Source organism: Grammomys surdaster, unplaced genomic scaffold, assembly GCF_004785775.1.
Source record: "Grammomys surdaster isolate TR1022 unplaced genomic scaffold, NIH_TR_1.0 126531, whole genome shotgun sequence".
Classification (NCBI taxonomy): Eukaryota; Metazoa; Chordata; class Mammalia; order Rodentia; family Muridae; genus Grammomys; species Grammomys surdaster.
In genome coordinates this window covers 638,522-648,557 of record NW_021621323.1, presented here as the reverse complement: position 1 = coordinate 648,557, position 10,036 = coordinate 638,522, and positions in this window count along the sequence as shown.

The following is a 10,036-nucleotide window of genomic DNA, read 5'->3' as shown; positions in this document are numbered from 1 at the left end:
TTTAAATATAGGTAGCATCCAATCACCCTGAATGAACATACCAGGTGGTTTTCATGCAACATGGCCTAAGTAAATGAAGGCAGCGAGATGAGAAAGTGACTCCTTCTGACTAGATTTACCTTTAATTAAATGGCAAACTGCCTATCAATCTGGCAGAACTGGGGAGGAGTGTCTTGTGTCTGTCAGAATAATCAGATCAAGGAAATAATTGATAGACCTGTATGCAGTTGCTATTTATTAGTCTATAGTTAATTTACTAGGAATGAAAATTAGATCACCGTTCACAGCCACCAGAAAACTCAGGAAAGTTTGAGTAAAAACCAGAAAGGAATACTGAAGAGAGCAGATATGAGAGTTTAGAACATCAATGCAGTGAACAGGCTTGTTGGACCCATCACAAGCTAACCATACCAAAGAAAGGCTGTGCAGCCCCTGAATAGCTTATCCATGGTGGTGCAGAACAGCCAATTAGAAGCTGCATGGCTTTAAAGTTATAATTGTGGGAAGGTATTTATAAAAGGTTTAGTTTCATATATCATATTACACTGAACTCAAAGAAAATCCAGCTTCACAGATAGAAGTCAGGCATTCAGTGATATAAACATAACTGTATATATCAGTTATTGCCTGAAAATAGCAATTGATTAGATACATATACAAAAAATAATCATTTTGTTTAAAGTGTAATAAATTTTTAACAATGGTAATAATGCTGAAATAGGAAACAGAAGACTAGATATGTGAATATCAACATAAACACATCAGAAACAATGAAAACATCCCAAATATCAGATGTGTTATTAAAAGAACATCTCAGCAGTCATGGTTGCCTGTAGTTTTTTGACTAGGAGTTGGCCCTGTGATTTTTTTTTTCCCCTTCCACATTGGAGTGTTGACTCTATTATCATTAAGATCTTGAAATGTTGACTGCCTTTTCTATTCTACAAAATCTCCATTAGAGGGCAGGCAGGAGCAAGAAGTGGAAACCAAAGGTTTGCACCTTGCCTTGGGTAAAGAAGTGAGAGAATAAGCTGTTGAAATTTGCTAACAATCCTTGTTCCACTCATATATTCTATAATATCAATAAACTTCCTTTTACTTCCAGTCGGTGGTTTAAATACTTGTTTATTTCTTTGAACAGTTAGTTATTTGTCAAGATTTTAGAAAACTGACAAATGGAATTTTGATTCTAAAATGACCAGAGGAAAACTGAACCTTGGGGGAAGGAGGGGAAGGAGAAGCTTGCTTTTCAAGACTCAGAGTTGAATGGGAAGGCTGGTTGGGGAATGGCAAGCGACAGATATGGTCACTGACCAATGGGGCCTGAGAAACGTGTTCACGGGCTCAGCTCAGCTACCTCCTTACTAATTCACTTTAGTGACTAAGCCTCCATAAAGAATGTGGCAAATGACACTATTGTTGGATAGAGCCTTAAGGGATGTGCCAGAGGTAGAAAACAGGGCCTTTCTCATGAAACACTTATGCACAGCCATATTCCCTGACCATTGCCTCTTTCCCTATACACGCACGATCATGTTACCACAGCACTATGTGTTGAATGATTGAAGTGTCCACGTTAAAATATCTCTTTAAAACCCACTAGAGATCACAAAGCAACTGGTTGAAAATAAGTGCTCTCATCATTTGATTTGTGATTTTCAATTAATGTTGACCTACATTTACACATAGTTATTTTGCCTGTAACTGATATAGAATTATGAGCCTGAGTCAACATGGAAGGTATAAGAGGAACTTAAAAGTATTGTAGCATCACTCCTATATTTTAAACAACAGCTAGGCTTTTGCTCAGACTTTATAATGCTTTTGAATTTACAGAGACTCAGTAAAAATGTTTACTTCAATATAACATTATGCAAAATATTTTAGAACATAAATTAGTTATAAGCATGTTGATAAAGTCTTCAAGGTAAGAAAAAGAGCCAGCTAGCAAGTCACCGTGATGTTTTCAGACATTAAACATCACGCTGACTCCATTTGTATACACCTGCACAATTGCTGAGGACGATAAAAACTTTACTTGTTATCTATATTTTAAAATATCTAATATGTCAGCTAGGTCAGCAGTGTTGGAAAAGAAATTGAGCCATGGTTTCAATGAAGGTAATGCCATAAAATCAACTATATTTGGAGTTATTTCCAAGCCAGGAGCTGTGGTTTTGTGAGGTGCTGTTACCTTCAGTTCCCTGTTTCACAGAGTGCTGAGGCTAATCAAGGTGGATGTTCAGTTTGCCACTGTACCAGAGCTTATTCTGTGGTACTGCCAAACAAGCCCAGGACATCCTGAGCTATACACAATAGTTTGTACTGAACAGGTAATATATACCATATATGCAATAATAAAAGAGAAACTGTTGAGTCAGAAAGATAAGAAGTTTGCCTGCCTTATACCAGATATACATATTTCCTCTCTACAAAACTACGAATGAACCCTTGAGGGCATTTAAGATCTTTACTTTTCGAGTCTTTAATTGAATAATTACTGAATGACACTTTAGTTACAATGAACATTGACCACAATACAGAAACACATTGATAATCCACATAGCTAAAACTACCTAGTATAAAATTGGTGTGTATTATGTATGTGCATAAACTAATCTTGGAGCTCAACTGTTAGTTCCAATCATTAACAGTGCACTTAACAGTTTATTTATGATGTCAAAATTAACTGAAATAAAATTAAAATATTCAAGGCCCATCATAGAGTCTCAAGAAAACTCTTTAAATAAACTGCTTAGACTATGCACAGTTGTGCACAGAGGCTCTGATCTTTGCTGTTGGTAGTGGTGCTTGTTTATTTATTTGTTTACTTTTCATACACTTAATATCTTATAGAAAAAGTTTCTAGAAACCAAACCAAAATTGGCATAAACTTCTATACTACATTTCTTTTGTTATTTCATGGGTATATGTTTTCTTATTAAAATTAATTGTAACCATTTTGATAAAAATGGCACAGTTACTATTTTGTCAAAACCTTCTTCTGGAATCATATTTAAGTCGTTGCATTCACACTTTTAAACATTCTTCTTGAAAGTAGTATTTGAAGGCTGGGGATATAGCTCAGTTGGTACAGTACTTGGCTAAGATTGAGGAAGCTATCAGATATGAACGGACACGATGGTGTATGTCTATGATTCTGCCTGTCGGGAATATCAACATGAAGAGGAGGCATTCAACATCAGCCTGGTGAGAGAGAGAGAGGAGAGAGAGAGAGAGAGAGAGAGAGAGAGAGAGAGAGAGAGAGAGAGCAAGCAAGCAAGCAAGCAAAAGAAAGGAATTATAAGAATGTAATTCTGATGTTTATAATCTATAAATTGAGAATTGAATGCCATACCAGTAAAGGAACTTAAATGTCAGAAGCTATAAATAAATGATGATACGAGGACTTTACATAATCATAGCACTCAACTTTAAATATTTTTGGACCATGCTGGGGTAATGACAGCCTCAGTCCAATACATTTAATGTGAAAGCTGAAATAATGTATGTGATGCTTCAACTGTCAGAGAGTAGAATAAACTATGCACTGTCAGGACAGAGTAGCTAAACTGCACTTTCTTGTCATTTGGGTTTTGTGTGTCCGATGCTTTAGTCCTCTGAGTTGTTGCATTACACCTTCTGTGCCAAGAAAGAGAAAAGTCAAAACGGTGTGCACGCGTGTGCCTGTGTGTGCACACATGGGCATGTGCAAGGACTGGCTCTGTGGATCTTCCTTACATCTCTTGGAGAGGGATACAAGAGGCTGTGAGATAAAAAGCATCATCTCACTTTTGATTTCTGTATGCTTGATGTCTGGTTGCCAACTTTCCTGGGATGAAAGACATGAAAAGAAGGCACAGAATTGCTAGGGTTCCCACTAAGAAGCCCAGCATCGTGGGCAGCACTAATCCTGCACCTGTGCTGTTATTCAGCAGTTAAGAAATGTGTCCCATCTGCGCCTGCCTAATGCAGCTCAGCTGTTTCCCTCAGTCCCCCCTTCAATTGTGAGCTTGCCAGGGAGATTACTACAATCAGGCTAGGCTCAGGATCCATAGCATCTGACAGTGGAAAGGTAGAAGACAAAAGAAAACCCCGAAATGGGGGGGGAGGGGAAGAGAGAGAGAGAGAGAGAGAGAGAGAGAGAGACAGAGAGACAGACAGAGAGACAGAGAGACAGACAGAGAGACAGAGAGACAGACAGAGAGACAGAGAGAGAGAGAATGACCATAGGGTGTTGTCATGTCTCATTTCAAGACTCCCAGATGGTTAAAAGCTTTCTTTGACTTTATGCAAGTCAGAAAATAGTTTGAAATTTGCCACTTAAATACTCACAGCACCACGTTAATAACAGCACTCTCCAGGAGACTACTGCAGCACACAATGTTTCCAGTATAGTTTCAGAATAATTTCACACATAGAGTCTTCTTCAGGGATTCTTTACAGATTTGTTTTGTAATTCCAAACCTTTCATGATGTTGGAAAAACAGAGACCAAATGATTGCAGTTGCTTGTATCTTTTTTAAAAATCAAATATACTGTATCATTTGGGTTGACCTGTTGAAGGTTTTTGGTATAAAAAATTATATTTGACACTCAACCAACCTACTGATGTTTAAGACATGATAAAGCCAGCAGAGAATAGTACAAGCACCACAGGAATGCTAGAAAGGCCAAGGCTGTTTGGAAGTATCTGTCATGTATAACCCACCAAAATACTGCAGACCTAAGAGGATGAAGAAAAAATGGCCACTCACTGTGCTCGCAATCAGAGAGTAGCATACCAGTCGCTAAATCTTTTAGTTTCCCTTTCTCCTCCTTACATTTGCTCACACCAAAACTTTTATGGTATTCTTTGATCAGTGACAGAAAAGCCTCACTATGTGTCTGAGGCTACCTTCCATGCCACATTTAACAGCTTTTAACATCTTTTCCTAATAGCAGAAAATTAACAGTTCAAAAGTTATGTCCTTAGAGGTCGGCCAGAGTCTGACATATTCAGAGGTGGATGCTCACAGTTAGCCATTGAACTGATCATGGGGTTCCCAATGGAGGAGTTAGAGTGAAGACTGAAGGAGCTGAAAGGGTTTGAAGCCCCATGGGGAGAGCAACAATACCAACCAACCAGAGCTCCCAGGGTCTAAACCACCAGCCTGGGAGCACTTAGGGAGGGACCCATGGCTCCAGCTGTATATGTAGGGGAGGATGGCCCTGACGGGCATAGGTGGGAGAGGAGATCCTTGGTCCCATGAAGGCTGGACGCCAGGTGTGGAGGAATTCGAAGGTGGGGAGGTGGGAGTAGGAGGGGTCAGATCCTCACAGAAGCAGGAGGTGGGGGGGGATGGGATAGGGGGTTCCTGGAAGGAGAATGGGGTAAGGGGATAACATCTGAAATATAAATAAAATATCCAATTAAAAAATTCAAACATTTGTGGGGGCTGGAGAGATGGCTCCGTGGTTAGGAGAACTGATTGCTCTTCCAGAGGGGCAGGGTTCAATTTCTAGCCCCCATACAGCAGCTCACAACTGGTTGTAACTCCAAGATCTGACACTCTCACACAGACATACATGAAGGCAAACACCAATGCACATAAAGTAAAAAGAAAAGGAAAAAATAAAACAAATAAATACTGAAATGAAATAAAATGAAAATGAAAATATTTGTAGGCACAATAAAAGCCTGAAATAAGAAAATTATATCAACTCAAGAGTTTAAGAATAATACACACACACACACACACACACACACACATATATATATACATATATACATATATATATGTATATATATAATATTTTTGGATAATATTTTTGCTGTCAAATATAAGAATATTTTTTAAATTAGGAAAAGGTCTATGTAATGTATATGCATGACATCTTTATAGAAGAAAGTTAAGGTAGAAATTATCCCCATGTCCACAAGTACATTCTGTCATCAGCATTAGACAAGTCTCAGTGGTTTTCTCTTACATGCTGGTAGCACTGCTAGAATACCCATCAAATTGTACATCATCATTCCAAGCAACCCTGAAGGAAGGCACGTGATGCCAATGTTAGTTTTCTCCTAACATTTCCATTTATCCATGCTGCATATCCAGCGTGAAGTAAGAAAGCTGGATAGTGTCATAGAGGAGGAAGACTGGAGTACAGGGTTTGATGATGTCAAAGGGTAACAAAACACCACTGGTCTGTGTTAATTATACTGAATTAGCTATTAATGTGATTCAAAAGCTGTGAACTACCCCCTACACACACACATACACACACACACACACACACACACACACACACACACAACCGCCGCCGCCACCATCACTTTGATTTGTAGGAAGAAAATTGCCAACAACAATTGTACTGCATTCTGGGCAGAAATAATTTGGAGCAATCTTAAGTGACGCTGTGTTATTATAAATGTTGTGCTATCTTAAATCTGTGTAAGGCACACAATAGAACATTCTGGCCTCATGTGGCTCAAGCTGTCCTTCTTTTGATAAAAATGATTTTGGTTTTCAAAACATTTTCCAAAGTACTTTCATTTTTTTTTGATTGCACAACACTTGGTGCCTCAGTGGTTTAGTCTTTGAAAGTCTCCCTGACTTTTCTTTCCTTTTCCACTCTTTATGTATTGCTTTATTTTTAGAGGCAAGATTTCATGTTGCAGTCTAGGCTGGCTTGAAATGCATTGTGTAGCCAATACTGATCTCAAATCCAAGTCAATCATCCTGCCTTAGCGTCTTGAATACTGGAATTACAGGAGTGAGATACCACACATTGTGGTATTAATATTATTATTATTATTATTATTATTATTATATCCCTATACCTCCTTTTTGGCCAATTATATCTGCATATATTTTATTCTAAACTCCAGGTGTTTCCTTCAGCCTTTTCAGAATTATCACCAATATGTGGCTTATTACAATAAATAAACCACCAAAAAAACCAAGATTGGTGAAAAGATGATACATTAAAAATAACTGCTCTTCAGAACCCATTTTTTCCTACCTATTTCTGTGTTTTGACTGACAGCTCCCTAAAGCAGGTAACACGTGTGTCATATTACATCACCTAGAATATACTGGTAAATTGAAGATGTAATGTCAAATTCCAAGTGAAGGAGGAAGAAAGGGAATGTCTGCTTAGCACGCCTTACGAGAAAGATGGGAGGAGGTGGTTTGAAACCATCACAATTCTAATATAGAGATGAAAGAACAGTGGCTGTCCTCCACCGCTACTGCAATCCAATGTTCTTCCACACCCACAAAACCATGTGATTGACCAGAATTTTTGCCAAAATGTATTAGCACGGGTTTCAGCTATCAAACAGCAGTTGTAGCATTTGGCTACACCTGAACTCCACGTAAAAACAAAGCAAATCGGGGCTGGAGGGATGGTTCACTGAGGAGAGCATGTCTTACAAGCATGAGGACCTCAATTCAGGCTCCCAGGATCCTCATCAAAAGGGGGTTTTGGGGGAGGAGCTAAGTATGACAGTATATGTTTGAACCTTTGTGCTCTGGGAGGGAGATCAGGTACCTAAGGCTAACTGGCCAGTCATCCTAGCCTACTTTCAGAGCTGGAGGACCACTGATTCACTGCCAAGGCACCTGAGGAATGGCAGGCAAGGTTGTCCTCCAGCTTCCATACACACATGGTCATGCCTCTGCACACTCCCTTGTACCTGCACGTGTGCATACACAAACCAGCAGAATAAATCGAGGCTGGTAAAGTCTATCAGCTCTCGCTACTATACAAGTTAACCTTGTTGAGTCCCACTAAATCACAAGTAGTTCGTTTAGGACAGTTGTTTTTGTTTCTCTACGGAAAGACCATAATGACCTTTGGAATGAATAGACACCTTTATAAGTTATTGGCTGAATCTATTTAATTTTATAAGAGAAAAAATCATTTACTTTCACCATTAAAATCATAGTAGCTCTTTGGCAGTAACATGAAGTGTTTCCCTTTCTAGCCTCATATTAATTGGCCTAGAAAGTATTAAAATGCCATTAGCTACTAAGTAGGCAATCTGGAATGAAGAGTATATCTCTACAGCCACTTTGTCCTGCTCCTTTACCCTAGCTTTCAGAACATGGTAGCTTTGTACATGTGAAAAACATGGGAAAGATTTTCCCCTCTGCTTCTTAGCAGTAACAAAGGAAGAAATCCTCCCAGTAGGCACCCTACCATCCACTTCACCCACTCCAGTGGTGCTAAGCTCTTTCGTGTCTCTGCAAAATATGATGCCTTCTCTCTAGCAGGGAGGTATAAGCAGAGAGATCATTAGTTATGGCACGAAGACTCTGCCTGATAAGGCTGACTCTCTTCAGGAGCTATTCTACTATAAACAGTGTGCTGAAAGCCATTTATCTGCATTTCAGGATAAACAGCAGAAACTACTCATTTAAACAGATTGCAAGACATCAACTGCTGGGGCTGGGACAAAGGCAGCTTGAATTTGAAAGGAGAAATCTGTAAATTTACTAAAATCCAATACAGAATGCTGAAATACAAAAAGCTACAGTATCCTCTAATGTAAAAGTACATATAAAATACCTGCTGTATTTCCAAAGGGGTATTAATTCAGCTATAAAAATTATTTCAGAGTGGCTTCATACCCAGAGAACAGTTACTGAAATTTGATGTTGTTGCTTATGTAATAACATTTAGGGTAATACAGATGTTGATCCAATGTATATAATCAACCAAAGCTTTCCCTATTCTATATATAAAACATAAAATTTAACTAGGTCTGTACTCTTTATCATCATTTCTACACCATATAAGGGAGGACACATAAAAAGGCTCCTTCAAAGACAAAATACAAAACCATTAGGGCTCTTCTATATCTTACTATAAATATATTTAAATGCATTTATCTATCAGTAACATGTTCATTCAATGCTTCAAGAAAACACTACACAGTTAAACAGAACCTACCCCAGAACACTTGATGTTTGATTCTTCACATGTCATAGCATAATGTTTACTAAAAAGGACCTTATCAGAAGTACCACATACAGGGACAGTGTGAACTTTCTTGTCAGAAGACTGTTGTTCTGACATCAGATGTCAGAGGCTTTTCAAAACAATTCTGAGGTCCTATCAGAGAACACACAGGTGTGTGTTATATCAAAAGAACCTGAAGGCGAGTGTGGAATTTGATCCCTGCTCTGACACATTATGTGGGCATTACAAACTCTCTCTGAAAGATTAGTACACTAATGCTAATTTTAAAAAACAAGGAGGATAGCATGAGATCCAGTTCCTAACAGTAGTGCTCAAAGCACCTCTGTCCCCAACATCGAACTTGCAGCCAGCTTTAAACAAACCTGTAATTTTTTTTCCAATGTGACCATTTCAGTTTCATTTCTCTTACAGTACCAAAAACTGAACAATAAAATATATTATCAGAGAACACATTTTTTTTTAATCACATAAACTACAAAACTCTACATAATCAAGTCCCAAATGCCTGAGAACTGATTCATGCCAGTGGTCGATCCTGGAGAAGTCATGGTGCTCGATGGCTGGCATCAAAGCCTTGTGCAGAAAGATGGCTGTCAGTGCTTCCTGAACTGTATTTGCCAGTCTCCATACTGAAAACAGATCTTCCACCTTTCCCTTGGCAGCAGCAAACTCAAAAGCCTCCACTACTCTTCCATGGTGCACACAGGAGATGTAGAGGAGGTGGGGGGGGCTCTTTTTTTCCAGAATATTTAAAGAACATTTTTAAATTTTTAGACATTTTTCTAACATGTTTCCCTGTTTTACATCTTGACATTCAATTCCAAAGAATTCCTCAAAAACTTAAAATATTCTTGAAAATGCAGGCTTGGAAACTCTGTCCTCTCACTTGGTCCAGGAGGCGAGCAAACACCAGGTACAAAATGCTCTCATGATACACTCTTGCCCCATCCACCCCACAGCAATTCCTCCTAGGGAACCGCCTTTCCCTGCCACAAGTGGATCTTGATTGCTGCCCTGCCTGCCAGTTCTGTGCTGGATCTCTTCTCACTCCCAGATTCCCAGCTAC